Raw genomic sequence first — 21,875 nt, 5'->3', positions numbered from 1 at the left:
GTTATTTGATGAATCAGCCTTGCCCGAAGCACGGGACGAAGGAGGCGCCGGCTAACCATCTTTGAAAGGATTGTTATATCATGCAGGAGTTTAAAAACTATAATGCCTTCCGGTATGATCACGGGTCAGGTGGCGGTTCAGGATCCGGTTTTCGTGGGCCGGATCACGATGGAGCTTCCGGTTCAGGTCGCAATCAGGGCGGTCACAATCACCAGAATAATCAGAACGGCCAGCAGCAGCAGCAGCAGTCGGGTTATCAGAGCCAGCCAAAATAGTTGAACAATGGGCAATATCATGTTTTCACAACTAGCTTGGATAAACGCGACCAAAAACTCCACAAGCGAGCAGTGAATTCTGCTGAACCGGCCTTACCACGTTACTTGCGCTGGTCGGAACAGCCTATCGTGTGGAGCAGAGAGGATCACCCGCCCCGGGTTGATAATCCGGGCCAGCTAGCATTAGTGGTAGACCCTCAGGTGGGGGGTTATAAATTCACCAAGGTACTCATGGATGGAGGAAGCAGTATTAACATACTATACTATGAGACATTCCGTCGCATGGGTTTAACAGACAAAAATCTCAGACCGTCTAATACGGTGTTCCATGGTGTGGTGCCTGGCAAATCTGCATATCCTGTTGGTAAGATAGCCCTGGACGTGGCTTTTGGGGACGAGCACGACTCCCGGTCGGAAAAACTAACATTTGAGGTGGTGAAGATCCAGAGCCCATATCATGCCTTGTTTGGCCGGCCGGCTTACGCCAAGTTCATGGCGCGACCTTGTTATATCTACTTGCAGCTCAAGATGCCGGGTTACAAGGGGACAATAACGGTTCATGGGAGCTGTAGGGTCACTTTGGAATGTGAGGAAGGTGATGCGGCTTATGCAGAGTCGGTCTGTGCCACGGAGGAGTTGAAGTACTATAAGGACAATGTTGATCCAGCGGATATGACTCCTTTGAAGAAGCTAACTACAGAGCATGATTCGGATCTGAAGTTCAAATCGGCAGCTGAGACCAAGCTTGTTGACTTCGTGCCCGGCGATTCGTCCAAGCAGTTCACTGTGAGTGCCAATTTGGATCCCAAATAGGAAAGCGCGCTCATCGAGTTCATCCGTGAGAATCGGGACATCTTCGCATGGAAACCATCTGACATGCCAGGTGTACCGAGGGAACTCGCTGAGCACACTCTTAATGTGGATCCTAGGTATAAACCGGTGAAGCAATTCCTCCGCCGGTTTAACGAAGAAAGGCGAAAGGCCATTGGAGAGGAAGTGGCCAGGCTTTTGGCAGCTGGCTTTATCATTGAGGTGTTCCATCCAGAGTGGCTTGCTAATCCGGTGCTGGTTCTTAAGAAAAATGGCACTTGGCGTATGTGTGTGGATTACACAGATCTTAACAGGGCCTGTCCAGCGGATCCTTTTGCCCTCCCCCGCATTGACCAGATCATTGATGCCACGGCGGGTTGTGAACGTTTGAGTTTTTTGGATGCATACTCTGGATATCATCAGATCAAAATGGCGGTTAAGGACCAGGAGAAAACAGCGTTTATTACTCCCTTTGGAGCCTTCTGCTATGTATCTATGCCCTTCGGACTCAAGAGTGCCCAAGCCACCTATCAACGGTGTGTACAGAATTGCCTGCATAAACAGATCGGCCGAAATGTGCACGCCTATGTGGATGATATTGTAGTAAAATCAAGGCAGAAGGAGACGCTGGTGGATGACTTGAAGGAAACCTTTGACAACTTGCGGGTTTACAAGATGATGCTTAATCCGGCCAAGTGTGTCTTTGGTGTTCCGGCAGGCAAGTTACTAGGTTTCCTGGTGTCTAATAGAGGAATTGAGGCTAATCCGGAGAAGATTACAGCTATCACCTCCCTGGCTAAACCGAAGTGCATCAATGATGTTCAGCGCTTGGTGGGCCGAATCGCCGCACTAAGCCGGTTTATCAGCCGCCTCGGAGAAAAGGCCATTCCTTTGTACCAAATGCTGAGGAAGACAGACCATTTCATTTGGAGTCCGACTGCTGATGAAGCATTTGAGGACTTGAAGCGGCAGTTAGCCAATCCGCCTGTCCTTGCAGCTCCGGTCGACAAGGAGCCACTATTATTATACGTAGCAGCCAATGCTCGGGCAGTTAGCGTGGCTATTGTGGTGGAACGCAAGGAGGCAGGCAAGGAGTATCCGGTTCAGCGGCCGGTTTATTATATCAGCGAAGTGCTTATTGAATCCAAGCAAAGGTATCCGCATTGGCAGAAGCTGGTCTATGGTGTTTTCATGGCCAGTCGGAAGTTGAAGCAGTATTTTCAAGGGCACCCCATCACAGTGGTCAGTTCAGCTCCCTTGGGTGACATCATACAGAACCGGGAGGCGACTGGCCGGATTGCCAAGTGGGCTATAGAGCTTGGGCCACACGGACTGAAGTATGTACCTCGGACGGCGGTGAAGTCTCAAGCACTTGTTGATTTCATCAATGATTGGACGGAGTTACAAGCACCAGAGGAGAAGCCGGATCACACATATTGGACTATTCATTTTGATGGATCCAGGCAACTGGAAGGCTCGGGGGCTGGAGTCGTATTAACTTCCCCACGAGGTGATAAGTTTTGTTATGTTCTCCGCTTAATGTTCCCTTGTACTAATAATGCAGCTGAGTACGAAGCCTTGCTCCATGGTCTCCGGATGGCTAAAGAGATGAACTTAAGCCGGGTTAAGTGCTTCGGTGACTCGGACCTCGTGGCTCAACAGGTGTCTGGCACTTGGGATTCTAAGGACCCGCTCATGGCTGCATATCGTCGGGAGGTGGATAATATTGTGGGTTGTTTCAAGGGTTATCAAGTGGATCATGTGGACCGTCGGAAGAATGAAGCGGCGGACGCTTTAAGCCGGTTGGGTTCTCAGCGCAAACCGGTCCCGCCTAATGTCTTTCTGGACGTGTTGCACAACCCGTCAGTCCAGCTCCCAGGTGAAGCGGATTTGGCTATTCCTGATCCAGAGGCTCAATTGGTGGCAGCACTGCATGCTATTCCGGATTGGACGGTTCCTTATCTTACGTACATGAACCGGGGGGAGTTACCAGAGGATGAGATTCTAGCCAGGCAGATAGTCCGGCGATCCAAGTCTATGACGATTGTTAATGGTGAATTGCATCATTGCAGTGTATCAGGGGCGTTTCAACGTTGTGTTTCTCCTAAGGAAGGCTGTGAAATATTAAGAGAAATCCATGAAGGGGATTGTGGACATCACGCCGGTTCAAAGTCTCTGGTAGCAAAGGCGTTTCGTCACGGGTTCTACTGGTTGACAGCGCATGCTGACGCGGAGGACTTGGTTAAACGGTGTGATGGATGTCAGAAATTTTCAAGGCGTGCTCATGTGCCGGCTCAAGAATTAAGGATGATCCCAATAACGTGGCCGTTTGCAACTTGGGGGCTGGATATGGTCGGACCTTTTAAAAGATCCAAGGATAAGAAAACCCACCTTTTGGTGGCAGTTGACAAATTTACCAAGTGGGTTGAAGCGGAGCCTGTCAGCAAGTGTGATGCAGCAACAGCGGTGCAGTTCATCAAAAAGGTGATTTTCCGGTTTGGTTTTCCACACAGTATCATTACTGACAATGGTACCAATTTATCCAAGGGCGCTATGAAGGAGTTCTGTGAACGTGAGCACATCCGACTTGACGTGTCGTCAGTGGCACACCCCCAGTCCAATGGACAGGCAGAACGAGCTAATCAGGAAATCTTGCGAGGCATCAAACCCCGGCTTATGGTCCCATTGCAAAGAACACCAGGATGTTGGGTTGAAGAGCTACCATCTGTGTTATGGAGTATCAATACTACGCCAAACCGGTCCACAGGATACACACCATTTTTCATGGTCTATGGAGCAGAGGCAGTTCTCCCTAGTGATATCCGGCACGATTCGCCTCGTGTGGCAGCTTATGTTGAAGCGGACAATGAGACAGCACGGCAAGACGCTTTGGACCTATTGGACGAGGAGCGTGATATAGCGGCTGCCCGTTCGGCGATTTACCAGCAAGATCTTCGTCGCTATCACAGTCGCCGGGTTAGAACCAGAACTTTTCAAGAAGGAGATTTGGTGCTTCGACTCATCCAAGATCAGACGGATATGCACAAGTTATCCCCACCTTGGGAGGGACCTTTCGTGGTCAGCAAGAATTTGCACAATGGGTCGTACTATCTGATTGATATTCGAGAGGATAAAGACTCACGTACATCAGAGGAGGAGACCAACAGGCCGTGGAATATAGCTCATCTTCGGCCTTACTACACTTGAGCTATCGGCTCTATCTATGTACATATCATGACAGTGTATATATTATCTTTGATATAATAAAACCGGAGCCTCAGCTAAAGAGGGGTCTCTGTCTTTCTTATCATGCGTGGTTACCTGGAGTGGTTCTGTTTTTAAAGCGGCCTCCGGTTTTCCCCTTGACATTTGTTTTTTATATATCACTTGGGGCCTTGGTCGTGTCCGAACCAACGCGACACCTTTTGATAGGCGACAGCCACCAGATCACTTGGGGACATGGTCACGTCTGAACCAGTCACGCCTCTTGATCGGCCTAAGGCCACAAAATCACTTGGGGGCTTGGTCGAACCCGAACCATTGCCACGCCTCTTGATCTGGCATATATGCCACGAATCATTTGGGGACCTGGCTGACTTGAATCATTGTCACTCCTATTGGGGGCTTGGTCCTGTCCGACCATGGTAACACCATCTGATCAGCTCAATATAGCATATTTTTTGCAAATGGTTTTTATCATTGCCTTTGCTTCCATGTTATTTTCATGGTTTGTTTGTTCTTTGTTTTTGTTGGATTTCTTTTATGTCAGCAAACACCCTTTTTCCGGTTCAGCCGATGGATTTGATTCCCCTTTAATCCGGAGAAGTATGCCCGGTTTACCTTTTCTTTTACGGGAGCTGTTTTCTCCCCCCTTATTGACGGTAATGGTTTATAAAACCTCCGCTTCAAGCTTGGCTAAGCCAGCTTCATGCCCAGACATGGCAGGAAATATGAATTGAAGTTTTTCAAACAAAAGCTTCAGTACTTATGCGCGAAGGCATATTCAAGGCAGAAGTATTAACTATTCTATTACAAGGCAGCACGGTGCCCAAATAAGATCGTTGTTCTTTTGGAAAGATGCCAAAGACAGCTATCCAAACCGGCTTCCGGTTCAAGCCTGCTCCTCATCATCCGCCACTTCAGCTTCCTCGTCTCTACCCATTGGCTGGAAATCAACAGTGGTCCAGTCGATTCCCATTAAAGCTTGGAAAACAGCCTCTTCATGGATTAGGGAAGACGGTTCAATATCAGGAGCGTAAGTGTGCTTACGGATTGGAGGGATCAGATTCTCCGCTTCAAGAGTTGGGGCAGGCACTCGCTTGTTCTGGTCATTGTGTTGTGCTTGATAATGCGTCAAGTCTGCCTCTTCAGCTAGCTGACAAGCCAGAGGGCGCACTGCACGGTTTATTGCCCTTAAATCCTCTTCGTTAAATTCAGAGCCATCTTCCTTCAGGCTGGGATAGCCTTGAGATGCTTCCACAGGGTCGAAATCTGGCACCCATGCCTTTGCCCGGATCAAAGCGTTAATAGCTCCGGTTCGAGCAGCAGATTTCTTCAGCTCCTCCATCCGGGCCGGAAGCATCGACAACCTGTTAAGAGTGTCCTGGATTAAAGAAGGTGCCGGGTTGTTATGAGAGGCTGTGGTGATGATCCGTTGGGCTCCGGTATATAATTGTTCCACTAAGGTGTAGGCAACCTTCAGTTTCTTCCGCACATCATTTCCTAAGTGCCCAATGCGTGTGCCTACAACAATACAGGGACGGTCTCACACCGGATTTACATTACAGCAGGTTCAAATTATCACAGAAGTTAAAAGGAGCTTACCAAAGATTGCAGCGGTCATGGAGTGTATTTGCTGCTTTACGGCCGTAAGTTCATCCACCACCGGTTTAAGGGCAGCTTCAGCATTTTCCGCTCTTTTGGTTAAAGCGGCCTTCTCAGTGGCCCAGTCAGCCCGCTCTTTCTTGAAGCCCTTCTTCAGCTGTTCAGCGGTGCTCAAGGCGCTGGTTAGTTCTTCCTTTGCCTTGTCTGTTTCAGCCTGTTGGGTTTTCAAGGCCTCCTGCAAATCGGCAATCCGGTCCTCCTTGATTCTCACCTCAGCCTGCATACAGACAGCATTTAGCTTTCAACAAACGGTCCAAAGAAATTGAAGTATCAACCACATAAACAAAGTTATACGCCTGATACTTGGGGGCTAATGCACCTTCAATTTTCATCAAGTTATTAGATTGCGAAGTCCCAAGCTCAATACAGGTATTCAACTTGGCACTTGAGGGCTAATGGCTATTTGATCAAATTATGTTCTAAGGATAGTTTTTCTGTCCGAGCCCCGGTCTAATTCTGCTAAGTTAAACCGGCCCTTGGGGGCTATATTAATGGATTTCAAAAGTGTTGAGGATCATATTCAAGTCCCGGTTTGACGAAGGCTACAAACCGACCCTTGGGGGCTAGGAGGATTGGTGCAAAGGCAGGCAGTAAAGAAGTAAGTTACCTCAAATTTATCCCTCATCATTTTTACCAGACCAGCTTCACAGTCACGGCTAGTATAAAGTCGGTTTAGATAGCCGGAATGAAGATCTTGGGCGCTCAGAGCAGCATATGTCTCCAGTTCAACATCCCATTTTTCTTTATTCAGAGCAGAAAAATCCTCTTTTATGGTATGCTTGGTTAAGGTGACAGGATTCCCGGGTTCAAAGCGGCCTACACCGGTAATCACAACATCATCATCTTTGGACTCGCCGGTTTGTGTTAGTGTGATTGGTTTGTCAACAGGACTGTGGGATTTCTCAATCCGGACGGAGCTGACAGGCGGGTCAGCAGAGACTGAAGTATTAATAGGCCTCTCTTCGGGAATAGCATCGTCTTGTAAAGGAGGATCATTGGGAATATCCTCAGGAGCAAATGCCTCAAGATCTGGCGTTTTGTCATGTTCTTGGGCTACATCCTCTTCGGCCGCTTTATCCAGGCGGGCTTTCTTGCTCAGTTTAGGTTTGGCCCTGAAAGAAAACCAAAGAGTCAAGGAAAAGCATAAGCCATTACACAGTGTACTGGAAGCATATGTTCAGCTTAGCTTACCCAAGAACCGTTTTTAACGGTGGCAGCTGAGTGGCCGACGATTCACCAGAAGATGAATGAGAAGTAACCTGATAATTGGAGTCGGATGGGTTAAGAGGTTGACGGAAGAAACCCGCTTTAGGATGTAAATCAACAAAAAGGTCAGAGACCTCGGAGCGGCGTTTTCGAACCGGACTGTTTGGTAAACCGGTGGAGGTAACTACCTGGCCACTGTGCCGGGTTGTGCGGCGAACTTCATGTTGCTGAATCTTCATATGAAATTTAGGATCCAAATAAGCAAGAGGATGAGAAAATTTAACTTTCCGGTTTGCCTGTCGAAGTTTTGGCAAAGGCAAGATTTCTGAATCGGAAGAGAGAATAGTTACCTCAACGAATTCCGCATTGCTGGCTTCAGCGTCATCCTGACAAGCATCATCATCAATAAGGCGTGTAAAAAATAAGCCAAGCGAGTCAAGTTCTACCTCAAGGTCCGGGTTACCCACATCATCATCAATAGCTGGATCAGATGAAGCGGTGGTTTTTCTCTTATGAGCTGGCTTCTTAATAACCTTGGTCTTGGGACGGATTGGCCGCCCTGCTTTCTCCGTTTTGTCTTGAGGAAGTTTCCTGCTCCAAAACGGATTATCGCCCTGGATCAGCAGTAATTAAATGTCAAACATATAAAGCAGTAACCGGTTCAACAATAGAGCCATTAAAATATTACCGCTGGCGGTTTGTTGGTGGTGCAGTAAGGAGGCAGACCGGTTTGAGCACAGAGGTGCTCCGGTTCATTCAGCATCTTTTTCACAGATTCTGTGACTTCGTCATCGGGGAGTTGGATTTTAGTGTGTCGGAGTGGGTCATCGACACTATCAGTATACTTGCACATCAAATTGGAGCGCCGGCTCAGAGGCAGTATGCTCCATGATATCCAACAGCGTGCAAGATCTATTCCCGTTAAGCCGTTGGCCATAAAAGCTCGGAGCTTGGACAGTTGCGGAGCGTATTTAATTCTTTCCTTGGCGCTTAGTCTTTGTGGAAAAGGGTGCGTATTGCTGAGCCGTTCCGGACGGAAACCAGGCAAGGGATTTTCATTGTCAGGGGAGGTATCCTTGCAATAAAACCAGGTTGCATTCCACTCCTTGGGGTGAGTATGGAGTTTGACGTGGGGATAAGTGATTTCCTTCCTCTTCTGAATGGCCATACCGCCCAATTCAGTGTTGGGGCCATCGGTGAATTCAGTGCGACGGTTTAAATGAAAGAGGTCTCTAAACAATTCGACTGAAGGCTCCTCTTGAAAGTATACCTCAGAGAGCACTTGAAAGTGGCATAGATTGGTAACAGAGTTGGGGCCAATATCCTGTGGACGGAGCTGAAAATTGGCTAACACATCCCGGTAAAATTTAGAGCCGGGCGGTTTGAAGCCCCGGGCCAAGTGATCTGCGAAGACCACAACCTCTCCTTCCTGGGGGGTAGGTGGACATTCATTTCCAGGAACCCTCCAGTGGATCGTATCTTTACTGTCTAAAGCGCCGATCAAGACTAGATCGTCCAACTGTGATTCCGTGACGCGAGAAGGAACCCAATTGCACTCATACACTTGTTTGGCCATGGCGAGATCTACAAGAAATAGATGATCCGGTTCAAGAACACGCTGGGTAAAAGAAGGTGTTGATCTAAACTACGATAAACCGGTCTTCCACAATGCGGCATCATGTGGATTCTGGCGGTTCAACCAGGGGACTAATGGTATACACCGGTTTAGTAACTTTTTTCTATGATAAGTTAAACCGCCTGACCTAAGCATCGGAAGAAATTGAAGCTATGGACAACTAGGTATACAGAAACAGGTTTCACAAGATCTTATTACAGCCACGGATCTACAGCGAGCTCACAAAAACAGAAAATATTCCGAAGAGTAAGGCGGAACGGAAGTGAACCATTGAGCGGGTATGTGCGTGAGATCTATGGGCTTAGATAAGAAATAACAGGCGGATGCTTAAAGATTACTACTGAACACAGCGGGAGTTTACAGATTCATCCAAGAGTCGGAATACAAGTATGAGCAAGTGACGAACACAGCACGAACATGGAACCCTAAGAACAGATCTAGGTCAAGAAGAGGAGAAAGCTTACTGGGAACGGAGAAGATGTGGAACGATACCGCAGTGCTCTGGTGCGCTCAGGTTGATGCAGCGGCCCAAGACGAAGCAGAGGTCGACGGTGGCGGCGGAGCTCCAAAGCTGGCGACGCGAGGAAGACGAAGAAGAAGAGATGAGGGGAAAAGAAAGGAGATGACCATTCGGTCTTATTTATAAGGCAACAGAGTTAGGTCAAGCGCGCGGATCCAGGAGCTACCGTTAAAAGAGGGCGTTATAAATGAAAATTTTCATGATGACGTCATGCCGGTTTACAACAACCAGAAATGATGACAACATGGCGGTTTACCAATTACCAGAAGATGTCCAAGACACAAAGATTTTGTGAAGGATTGACATGAACCAGTTCAAATCAATCTGGGGCCTAATGTTGGGGATATTACCACTAGGCGTAAACCGGCCTACTTGGGTCGGGTTAACTTTATTAGTGGTATAAGCAGATGAAGGCCCAAGGCCTATAGTCGGTTTAGAATCTGTAGCCGTAAACCGACCTGATGTATAACTTGTATTGTAAGTTAGGAATAGAGAGATACCAACCGGGATACGAGTATGAACCGGTTGGGACTCTATGGACCGATGGGCGTCACCCGTGTATATAAGGGGACGACCAGGCGGCGGTTCAGGACAGACAACGACAACTCGAGCCTGGGCGAAGCTTGTTTGCTCCCTAGCCATCGAGACCATATCAATTCCATCACAACTAGACGTAGGCTTTACCTTCATCGAAGGGGCCGAACTAGTATAAAACCCTCGTGTCTTTGTGTCCGCTTTAACCCCTTCAAGTAAACCCATGGCGATGGCTCCACGACTAAGTCCTTTCACTAGGACATCTGCCGTGAAAAATCCACGACAGTCCCTGTAGGTGTTGTGCCGCACTTGCAAGCCCATCATTATCTTGCAACTGGTCGCACAATTGTTTTCGTTCTAGTTGCAAAACTACCCTTGACCCACAACTGGGCCACGAAGTTGTTTTTGTCTCAATTGCAAGTCTGCCCTCGACACGCAACTAGGGCCATAGTTGTTTGTTTGTGTTTTCTTTATACCAGTTGCAAGCCTACCTTTGATTCGTAACTAGGCCTGGTTTTTGTTGTCGTATAACAGTTGAAGTATCTATATCTATACCAATATAAAAAGACCCAAAGGGGCATATCCAATTAATCTCGGCCATCAAATCATGTCAATCCAACAACATAGACTGTTTCAATGTCGAGCGCTCAACATGTTTACTATGCAGTTAATTTCATGCCAAATATAGTGCTAATGACATAATAACACAGAAGTAATACCTACTTAATATCCGCATGCACTTAATATACTTCCAAATTAACGTGCATTGTGACCCCCGTGACCTCCCTCCTCCCTCTTGCGACCCCTCGTCGCCTCATCGACGGCGGGGGAACCCTAGCCACGCCGCCTCGGTCCCCTCCCCACCTCGTCCCACCTCCTCGCCACTGTCCAAGGTAGCCGCCGGGCAGGCCTGGGGCACCAAGGATGGTGGCGGCGGGGTCTCGATTGCCCTGCCTCTGCGTGAGGAGTCTCGGATCTGGAGCGGCGACTCTTTGGCGAGGCACGACAGGCTCTGGCGAGTAGCCGTGCGGGCGGTGGATCTGGCGTCCTGGCCACGCGGGCGACGGGATCCCGGTGGTCGTTGGCGGCTAGCAGCGGCTTCTGGAGCGGTCGGTGCGCGCGATCTGGCGCCTCCCCTCCTCCCATGTTCGGCGTGTGAGCCAGCCTAGTTGGGTCGCGCCTCCCTTGGTCACCGGTTCTATACAGGAGGCGCTGCTGGTGGCAGGGATCTAGTTCAGGCGAAATCCCCGGCAGGCCATGGCCGGCCATGTCGATGGCGACGCCTAGGGCGCCGTTCCCCTCCTTGGAGGCATCGGTATGGACTGATCTCCTCACTTCCCCTTCCCCTAGGTCTCCCGGGCGAAAACCCTAACTCTGTTGGGTGGTGGCGGTGCTCACGACACTGTTACCTTCTTGAAGGCGCAGCTTTGGGAACCTTGGGGTTGGGTTGCGCTTGTGGGTGGTGGGCGACGGCGGTGATGCAGACCTATCCTAGCATGGATCTACGTCCATTGCTTGGAGATGGACTCGCGTAGGTGGAGGTCGTCGTTTCGCGTCGTGGTGGCATCCATGGCGGAGGACCTACCAAGGCTCGCGTAGGTGGAGGTCGTTGTTTGGCGTTGTGGTGGCGTCATGGCGGAGGACCTGCTAAGGTTGACACCTCAATCTGCTCTGAAGATGGACCAGTGGAAGATGGCGGCGACAACACATGTGAGTGCGCCTGACCGGTTTGTGCCCCAGATCGGGTAGATGGCTCGGTCGGGGCCTCCGGCTTTAGATGTTAGGTTTAGGTGAGTGTCGATGTTGAAACCGACGGATCTCGGGTAGGGGGTCCCGAACTGTGCGTCTAGGGCTAATGGTAACATGAGGGGGGGACACACAATGTTTACCCAGGTTCGGGCCCTCTCGATGGAGATAGTACCCTACTTCCTGCTTGATTGATCTTGATGATATGAGTGTTACAAGAGTTGATCTACCACGACATCGTAGAGGCTAAACCCTAGAAGCTAGCATATGATTATGATCGTTGTTGTCCTACGGACTAAACCCTCCAGTTTATATAGACATCGGAGAGGGCTAGGGTTACACAGAGTCGGTTACAAAGAAGGAAATCTACATATCCGAATTGCCAAGCTTGCCTTCCACGCAAAGGAGAGTCCCACCCGGACACGGGACGAAGTCTTCAATCTTGTGTCTTCATAGTCCGACAGTCCGGCCAAAATATATAGTCCGGCTGTCCGAGGACCCCCTAATCGAGGACTCCCTCGGTAGCCCCTGAACCAGGCTTCAATGACGATTAGTCTGGCGCGCAGATTGTCTTCGGCATTGCAAGGCGGGTTCCTTCTCCGAATACTCCATAGAAGATCTTGAATGTGAGGATCGTGTCCGGCTCTGCAAAATAATTTCCACTCACCATCGTAGAGAGCACAATATTCCACAAATCTAATCTGCTGACAACTTTTCATAGCGTGACATCACGCCGCGGCCCGGTCATTACGAACCGTTTTCCTAGCCTGCCACTACACGCATTGCGAGGCGGATTTATTGGCACGTCTTGTCGAAGCAGAGATCATGTTCCCCTTATCACAGGATTCTCATCAATGCGGGTGTGGGTAACCCAACCGTGCTTGTTAGTATGACTCCTTGATTTTAGGCAAGTTCCAAACGGCCACGCGGAGGACGCTTGATATTCACCCCCTTTATAAAGGGGCCAAGTCCTGTCCTTTTCTTCCCATGCTCGATCCTTCCCTTCCCCCACCTCGAGTTCCAACACCCAAGGCTCAGGCTAAGCACTTCGGACCTTCAACCATGTCCAGATCCAACCTTCAAGGCCGGTGGATGGCCTCCTCTGTTACAGAGGAGGACATCAAGAAGCTTAGGGAGGCCAGGTATCTGACCGCTGAAATCCCGCACAGGCTGCCTGCTCAAGGGCAGGTCATCCCCACTCCCGAACCCAACGAGAGTGTCGTATTTGTTTCCCACTTCCTCCGAGGGCCAGGCTTTAGTCTTGATCCCTTTGTTAGAGGGCTCATGTTCTATTATGGGCTATATTTCCATGATCTAGCTCCCGATTCCATCCTTCACATCTCGTCGTTTATCATCGTGTGTGAGGCCTTCCTCCGTGTCACCCCACACTTCGGCTTATGGCTCAAGACCTTCAATGTGAAGCCGAAGATGATCGATGGGCGACACGCAGAGTGTGGAGGTGTTATAATAAGAAAAGGCGCCGACACCCTGTGGCCAAAGGGTTCCTTCCCGGAGGTGTCCGACTTATGGCAACGGGAGTGGTTTTATATCACAACTCCCCGAGGTACAAAGCGGGCAGCTGCTCCCGCGTTCCGCTCGGGCCCTCCGCCTCAACTGTCGTCATGGGTCAACAAGGGGCCGGACTGGGGATCAATTAATGACGTGCTAACACTGCAAAGCTGCATCCGAGACCTCCTTAAGAGGGATGTCAGTCTTGTCAAGGTAATGCAAGTAATGCTAGTTCGTCGGGTCCTGCCATGCCAACGTCGATCTCTCCGTATGTGGGAGTTCAATCCGGAAGGACCGCGAACTATTCAACAATTCTTCAGCATAACACTCGAAGAGATGTATGGATTGTTCTTCGGGTCACGAATAAAGTGTTCGTACACCACCGAGGATGCGGGTCTCAACTGCAACCGTCCAGATACCCAAGTAAGTAATTCCGTGACTGAACATGCCATTTTTATATTTGTCACAACATCATCCTAAAAAATTGCTCTCGGCCAGGACTGGATAAGAAAGGCGAAGAGGATCAGGTGTTTGGCCCCCCTTCTTGAAGGCTCGCCGGATCCTGTACTAACCAGGATGCTTGAGCGCGCACCCTACCAGGTGCCACCAGGAGAAGATGAGGGGAGGAATAAAGAAGCCAAGCGGGCTTCATACCTTACACATCAAAACCGGGGGAGTAAGTGCCTCCGCGAAGGAGGATCATCGGGGAGGTGAATCTAGAATCCCCTCTCCTCATGGGAAGAAAAGGGTCGCCTTGGAAGACTTGGAAACGGAGGTTTCCAAACGAGGGAAGAAACCTTCACCAAGGGGCCATGCCCCAGAGGGCGTCCTCACCGCACAGCGCCCACAAGGGGGCCAGCCCTCAACCGAGCTGTAAGCGAACAAAAGTACTTTGGTAAATGTATCCTGCTTTATCTCTGAGAATAATAACCGAGACATATATCTTGCAGTCTAGCTCGTAGCCCTTCGCCACAGAGTTCGTCTTCGGGGATCTTCTTCCGAAGATGATGGAGAGAGAAATGCCTCCTCCTGCCTCCCCGCCACATGGGGCTGACGACCCTGAGGTGTCGTCACAAAGGATTTCTCCTGATCCGCCAAGGTCAGAAGTTAACACTTCGGCTGCCCGAAGTCGGGAGTATTCGGCTCCCAAGGAGAGCAACAGAAAGAGTCCGCGATTGTCCGGCACACAACCGGACACACTGATGGGTCTTCTGGAGCAAGCGGCTATCTCGGAGGCGCATCGTACCTTAATGGTACGGTGGTTGAGAGGATTTCATCTGCCAAAAGCGGGTTGAATGAAGCTTTTATGAGCCTGCTAAGAGGCTTTGAGGTACGCAAAGTAATATATGTATATTTGACGGTACCGCACACGCTAGGTGTGCTCTGTATAGATAGTAACCCCTGAGACTCTGGTTGCCGTCCCGAGGCGTCAAACGGAGGATCATAGTCCCAGGTAATGATCACGCTGCGTTATGTGCAGGCGGCTGAGGGTCTGGCGGCTGACCGGACTGCTGATTTTGCCGAACTGAGGCGGCAGCTTTGACGGGCGGATGCCGACATCGCGCTTGTGAACAAGCAGCTTGACGAGGCACAGGGTATGTATTTTCGAATTGTCAGCAAATATTAAGAGGAGCATGATGCTAGTATCTATAATATGTTGTGACTGTAGATGGAGCTACCGCTGTGGAGACCCTTCGGGCGGAACTTTCCCAAGCCAAGGATCAAGCCAGGAGAAGTGATGCGGCCGCACTAAAGGCGGCCAAAGAGTTAAGAGCCGAGCGGAGTGCTCATCGCTAGAGCAAAGATAAAATAGCCAAGATAGCTGTTGAGCTGAAAGATGCCACCGGCCGATATGAGCTCCTTGAAAAGGAAAGCCAAGAGAAAGCGGCTGACCTGAAGAAGGCCTTGGAAGCAGCCAAGGAAACTCGCTCTGAAATTAGAGGGGTGAGGGAGGAGCTTCGTGAAGCCGGAGATATCGCGGCTGGGAGGCCCTTTTTGTTGCGGATGAAATTCGGAGATCCGAAGTATGCCCCTCTGGATCAATTATGGAGTGCTGCAGATGCGTATTCGGACTTGGCAAAGAGTGCTGCTGATGCGACTGAGTTTTTCAAAGATCAGAAAGATCATGAGGTGGAAAAGTTGTTCTGGTCGCAGTTCAGTGCTTCGACGCGTCCGCTGCCGTTGAATGAACGAATGGTCGAGTGGGCCGAGCTCCATAGGTTGTCCGAGCTTGCTATGAGGTATGTCGTGGATCATCTTTGGTCGAAGGGACCAAGGCTGGACAGTTATTTTGGTTTAGTGCAACGATTCCTTGGTGCTGTGTCACATATCGACGCCGTGAAGAGGTCGGCGTGCATAGAGGGTACACGGATGGCTCTTGCCCGTGTTAAAACATATTGGGCAGGGATGGAGGCCACCGCTATTGCAACCCGGGGTCCGGCGGGAGGCCAGGACCCAGCCAAGCACTATTTTGAAGAAGTCCTAGAAGGCGCCCATTTAATAGAGGCTCAGTGCTCGAAGAGCACCATGTTCGAGTGACATGTATCTGAATTGTAAAAACAATGCTATTTTGATTATAAAGGCTGTGTTTATACTTTTGCCCGAAAGTATTATAGTGCCTCCTGTGCGGCCGTTTATGTATGTATATAACCTGAAAGTTTGCAGTCGTCGGCTTCAGCCCCCACGCATATAATGCGGGGGTGTTCGAAAAAGCGCGTAATCACACTTGATCCAACGTCTTGGTCCATTAAGGAGGTGATAGCACGGCGAACCAGGCAATCGGACTATATAGCTTTAACACTTTCACTTAGCCATAGGAGTTTGACGGTGGGGCTACTATATGGCCCCCAGTACTTCCGCATTCATCCGAATACGATGCGCGTACGTACATGACTGGGAAACCAGTCCCTTGTTAATGTGGAGGAATCGCGAAGATTCTGCTAAGTCATCGAGTAGTTGACGAGTCTTGTGCTATATCATGACAGTCAGTTTTCGGCTTTCTCTACTGAGGTGCTCATCCAGATGAACTAGGGCACAATCGCAGTAGTTCTCCCGGTGTCGCCTTAGCCGATAGAGCAGAACATAAGGTACCAAAACACGGGAGCCGGGCAAACCCAACTATTGGCCAAAGACATGATCCGGAGCTGATGCATATAAGGCCAAACTCGCGACGCCGAACACTCTCGAAGGTATTCGAACTTTTACAACATATACTGGGCTGAGTAACGCCCTCGATAATGAGCCTTGAATTTCTAGATACATGCATTAGTCTGGCGTGACGAAATGCCAAGAACGCCAGCATCCCTCTCGGTTGCGTTGACTGCCCGAAGGGTGTGAAGCAACAAGAGACATTAAAAAGGTTTATGCAGGGTCTTAATCTAAAAAGAAACATTCGAGCGGGGCCCTGCTGCACGTCTGTGCCTTTGTCTCTGTTGTGTCGTATCCTAGAAGGGTGTAGCACGATGATCATTTGTAAAAAAGGAAAAACCCAGGTGAAAGACTTCGTGCGAAAAGTTGGTTATTCTGAACAAACCATGAAAATGCAATCTGTTATTGTATTAATAGGGTCAAGCCGAGCTATGGGCTTTTTTACATGCGGGCAGACCCTAGCACCACCTATGGGGGTATATCGGTCGACCCAAGCTCAGGTTTATATAGGTTGTTACAACTGGTGGTGCGCCGGACTCGTCTAACCGTGTTCGTGGTCTTGACGACCGATCATTTATTCTAGTTGGAGAGGCCGTTCAGTGTTCGGCTGCTAGACCCGCCACATATTCTTCCACACGTAAGGAACGCTCTGTATTTCTGCTAACTGTGATGATGCCACGTGGACCGGGCATCTTAAGTTTAAGATAAGTGTAGTGCAGTACTGCATTGAAACGAGCGAAGGCCATTCTTCCGAGTAGTGCATGATGGCCGCTTCGGAATGGAGCGATGTCGAAGATTAATTCTTCGCTTCTGAAGTTGTCAGGAGAACCGAATACAACCTCTAGTACTAGAGAGCCCGTGCAGTGGGCCTCGACGCCTGGTATTACTCCTTTAGAGGTAGTATTGCTTTGGCTGATTCTTGACGGGTCTATCCCAATTTTGCGGACAGTGTCCTGATATATTAGATTAAGACTACTGCCGTCGTCCATAAGGACTCGGGTGAGATGGTATGCGTCAATTATTGGGCCGAGCACCAAGGCAGCCGATCCTCCGTGCCGATACTAGTCGGATGATCCCTGCGATCAAAAGTGATCGGGCAGGCCGACCAAGGATTGAACTTGGGGGCGACGGTCTCTAAAGCGTATACGTCTCGGAGTGCACGTTTGCGCCTTCTCTTTGGTATGTGAGTTGCGTAAATCATATTCACTGTTTTGACTTCTAGTGGGATTTTTTTCTGTCCCCCAGTGTTCGGCTAGCGAGGCTCATCCTCGTCTTCACTTGGCGTCTCCCTTCCTTTGTGTTCGGCGTTTAGCTTGCCGGCCTGCTTGAAAACCCAGCATTCTCTGTGGGTGTGATTTGCAGGTTTTTCGGGGGTGCCATGAATCTGACATAATCTGTCTAGAATCTTATTTAGGCTGGATGGTCCATCTCTGCTGCCTTTAAATTGCTTTTTCCGTTGACCGGGTCGAGAGCCCATGAATCCGACATTGACCGCCGTGTTATCTGGGTTGTCTTCATTGTTTTGACGCTTGTTTTTATTGCGTCGCGGCTTCCCGTTGCCATCCCTGACTTCGGATGTGCCTGGGTCGCTGGTGCCGCTATGGGCCAACCAGCTGTCCTCCCCCGCGCAGAAGTGGGTCATAAGGCTTGTTAGGGCTGCCATTGTCCTTGACTTTTCTTGGCTGAGGTGTCTGGCAAGCCATTAGTCTTGGATACTATGCTTGAAAGCCGCTAAGGCTTCGGCATCCGCGTAGTCGACGATTTGATTCTTCTTGGTGAAAAATCTGTTCCAAAGCTTACGGACCGACTCTCCGGGTTGTTGGATTATGTGACTTAAATCGTCTGCATCCGGAGGTCGAACATAGGTCCCTTGAAAATTGGCCCTGAAAGCATCCTCAAGTTCCTCCCAACTTCCAATTGAGTTTTCGGGGAGGCTTTTCAACCAATGCCGAGCTGGTCCTTTCAACTTGAGGGGCAAGTATTTAATGGCGTGGAGATCATCTCTATGAGCCATGTGGATGTGAAGGATAAAGTCCTCAATCCAGACCACAGGGTCTGTCGTTCCGTCGTATGCCTCTATATTCACGGGTTTAAATCCCTCTAGAAATTCATGATACAACACCTCATCGGTGAAGCACAGGGGGTGCGCGGCACCCCTGTATTTGGATGTGTCATGGCATGCTGTCGACGGTTGTTGTGTTTGGTGTTGATTCCGAGTTGGTATTCGATCAATATGGTTGTTTTGGTGGCTGTGATCCTGAGCCGGAGCACGCTTCCTAGATCCATAGATGGACCTGGCCATACCAGCTTTTTTGTCCAGGAGCTCACGTAAATCGTGTGCTGACTTGTGTGTGACATCATTAGCCGCCCTGTCGCGGCCACGGGGTGGTTGGTCCGGCTGATCTATCGTTTTATTTCTCGGCTGAATGGGCTCTATAGCCTCGTCGTCGAATTCGGGCAGCAGCTTGCGCTTTGGGTAGCTCTTTGTGTGGCGATCGCCGCCGTATTTTTCTTCAGTGTCGAGCACTTTGTTCCATCTACGGTTGAGCGTATCCTGTGCGGCCTTAAGCCTTTGCTTCTGCTTCTTCAAGCTCCTCACGGTGGCAATAAGCCTTCTATGGAGGTTCTCTTGTTCCAAGTGTTTTTCCGGGATGATGAGTGCATCGTCGTCCGGACTGTTCTCCTCTCCGGAGACAGGTTGATGAGTTTTACCCTCGGGATCGCCGTCATCGGACATCGGCTCCGGACTATGTTCACCGTCCCCTGGCGCATCCTGCTCCATCGCTGGGTGCATGGGGTCATCGTTTCCTTTGGAGTCGATCGGGGTGTTATTCTTTCTTGCGTTGTTATGCTGTTTTTGCCGTGGCGGGATTTAGAGCGGCGCCTACATCGTTGCTTTGGTTTCTGCTCGAGGGGATTATCCTCCGTTGCATCCTTCCGTTCCCCGCCATTGTTTTCTTTGGGTGTATCCACCATGTATATATCGTATGATGAGGTGGCTGTCCAGCGCCCCATAGGCGGTGGTTCCTGTTCATCTCCAGTATCGTTGTCCATACCGCCGATGTATTCGGAGTCGAAGTCGAGCGTGTCGGTTTAAGTCATCGATAGTGGCTATTAAGTGGGTGGTGGGTGGGGAACGAATTCCTTCGTCGTCCGCTTCCCACTCAAGCCGGACATAGTTCGGCCAAGAGTCTCTTGACAGAGAGAGAGAGATTTCAATGAATTTAGCACGTCGCCCAACGGCGAGTGCTGAATTATATCCGTGGAGGTAAACTACATGATCGGTGCCCAATCAGATTCGATATGCACGGACGCACGCGGTCCGGATCCTATGGCCGGAGACGAGTCTGAGGGTCCGATGACACAGATCTCTTTGGAGGTGAAGACTGTGTTCGGCTCTAGCGCCGATGAGTGTGCGGTCTCCGTGGCGGGGTCTATCCACCCGTCCTCGAATGGCACAATCTGCTCCGAATTAAGAGCTGGAGCAGCCTAGGTGTGATCTCCCAAACCCCGTCCGATGGTAGATCTAAGTCATGCTCGACGTGACTGTTCGGCGCACCTGACATGGACTCGAATCCGTCGAAGATCAAGTCTCCGCGGATGTCAGTAGTGTAGTTCAAGTTTCCAAACCTGACCTAATGGCTAGGGGCGTAGCTGTTGATCTGCTCCAGATGGCCAAGCGAGTTGGCCCGCAGTACGAAGCCGTCGAATACGAAGATCTGTCCGGGGAGGAAAACCTCACCCTAGACCGCTTTGTTGCAGATGATTGAAGGAGCCATCAACCCTTATCGTGACGACACAGTGGAACTCTCAATGAAAGCACCAATGTCGGTGTCAAAACCGGCGGATCTCGGGTAAGGGGTCCCGAACTATGCGTCTAGGGCTAATGGTAACAGGAGGCGGGGGACACAATGTTTACCCAGGTTCGGGCCTTCTCGATGGAGGTAATACCCTACTTTCTGCTTTATTGATCTTGATGACATGAGTGTTACAAGAGTTGATCTACCACGACATCGTAGAGGCTAAACCCTAGAAGCTAACCTATGATTATGATCGTTGTTGTCCTACGGACTAAAGCCTCCGGTTTATATAGACACCAGAGGGGGCTAGGGTTACATAGAGTCGGTTACAAAGAAGGAAATCTACATATCCGAATTGCCAAGCTTGCCTTCCATGCAAAGAAGAGTCCCACCCGGACATGGGACGAAGTCTTCAATCTTGTATCTTCATAGTCTGATAGTCCGACCAAAATATATAGTCCGGCTGTCCGAGGACCCTCTAATTCAGGACTCACTCAGTGAGAGGTCTGGGTATGTGGCCCGACTTGCACCCCTTCATCATATGGATAGGAGTAGTGGCAGACGTTGTCAAGATGGCGGATTCAACCATATTGTTGTTGTACTTTGTAAGGTGCTCAAGAATAATCAATAAAATGGCCGCATGCATCTCCCAGATGCAGAGGCCGGGGGTCATCCTCCTTTTCTAAAAAAAAATGTAACGTGCCTTGCACGTTTTTTTTAAAGAAAAGGCTATAATATATTTTCAACCTTTGAATGATCAAGTGAATTATTAACATTTTTTTGCGGGAACCTGAATTATTAACATTGTTACGACTATTTTTTTAGAATGCTGAGATATACTAGTTAGCGGGTACCCCCGTGAGGGGAACCCAGCGGACGCTCACAGGGCATGCGGAGGCGCGTCGCATGGTGCATCCAGCGGACGTCACATATCGCCTGTTGGGCGCACCGCAGAAGCGTGTTTTTTCTATTTCCACATGTTTATTTTTTTGCATTTCACTTGGTTTTTCTTAGGTTTTATGAATATATATATTTTTTATAGTCTTTTTATTTTCCTTGTGTGAAGCATCCCATGTGAAAAAAGCACATTTGTGCTCCTCGGTGAAGCACAACTGTATTTTTTTTCGTGAAGTATGTTTTTCTCTGTAGCACATTTATGCTTCCAACAACTGTGTTTTTTGAAAAGTGAAAAACACATTTGTGCTTCGTAAAAAGTGAAAAGCACAAATGTGCTTTCAAACAAAAAATGAGAAGCATAGCTGTTCTTCCATTTTTCTATTTTTTTCAATTTTGTTTGTTTTTCTTGGAAAAAATGGTCCAAACCTATTAATATGAGATTTTAGTTTTGAAGACCTCGGTGCAAGAAATGGAATGGTGGAAACGGCACGTGTTGTACAACCAATGCACCACTTTAACAAGGGAAGAACGAGAGTCGGAAATCCATTGCCACACTTAAATGATGTTAACATAGTCGGAAATCCAATGCACCACTTTAACAAGGGAAGAACGAGAGTCGGAAATCCATTAATTTAAATATATAATTAACATAGTCGGAAATCCATTTTAACTAGGCAGCACATGCTCCTGCGTGCAAAAAAAAGGATTTAAGAAATGTTATTTTTTTTAAAAAATAGATGTGTTCATTGCCACACTTAAATGGTACATGCAAAGTTTTCTAGGGGAAAAACTTATGCATTTTGACCTGTGCACCAAAAAAAAAGGTCAAATGCCAAATTTACTCCCAAATGTTATACTTAATTTTTTTCACCAACAAAGGACTGCTATCCCATATGGCATAAAAATTGTCA

Source organism: Triticum dicoccoides, chromosome 2B, assembly GCF_002162155.2.
Source record: "Triticum dicoccoides isolate Atlit2015 ecotype Zavitan chromosome 2B, WEW_v2.0, whole genome shotgun sequence".
In the NCBI taxonomy this organism is placed as follows: Eukaryota; Viridiplantae; Streptophyta; class Magnoliopsida; order Poales; family Poaceae; genus Triticum; species Triticum dicoccoides.
The sequence above is the reverse complement of the archived record's forward strand: the minus strand, read 5'-3'. Positions refer to the sequence as shown.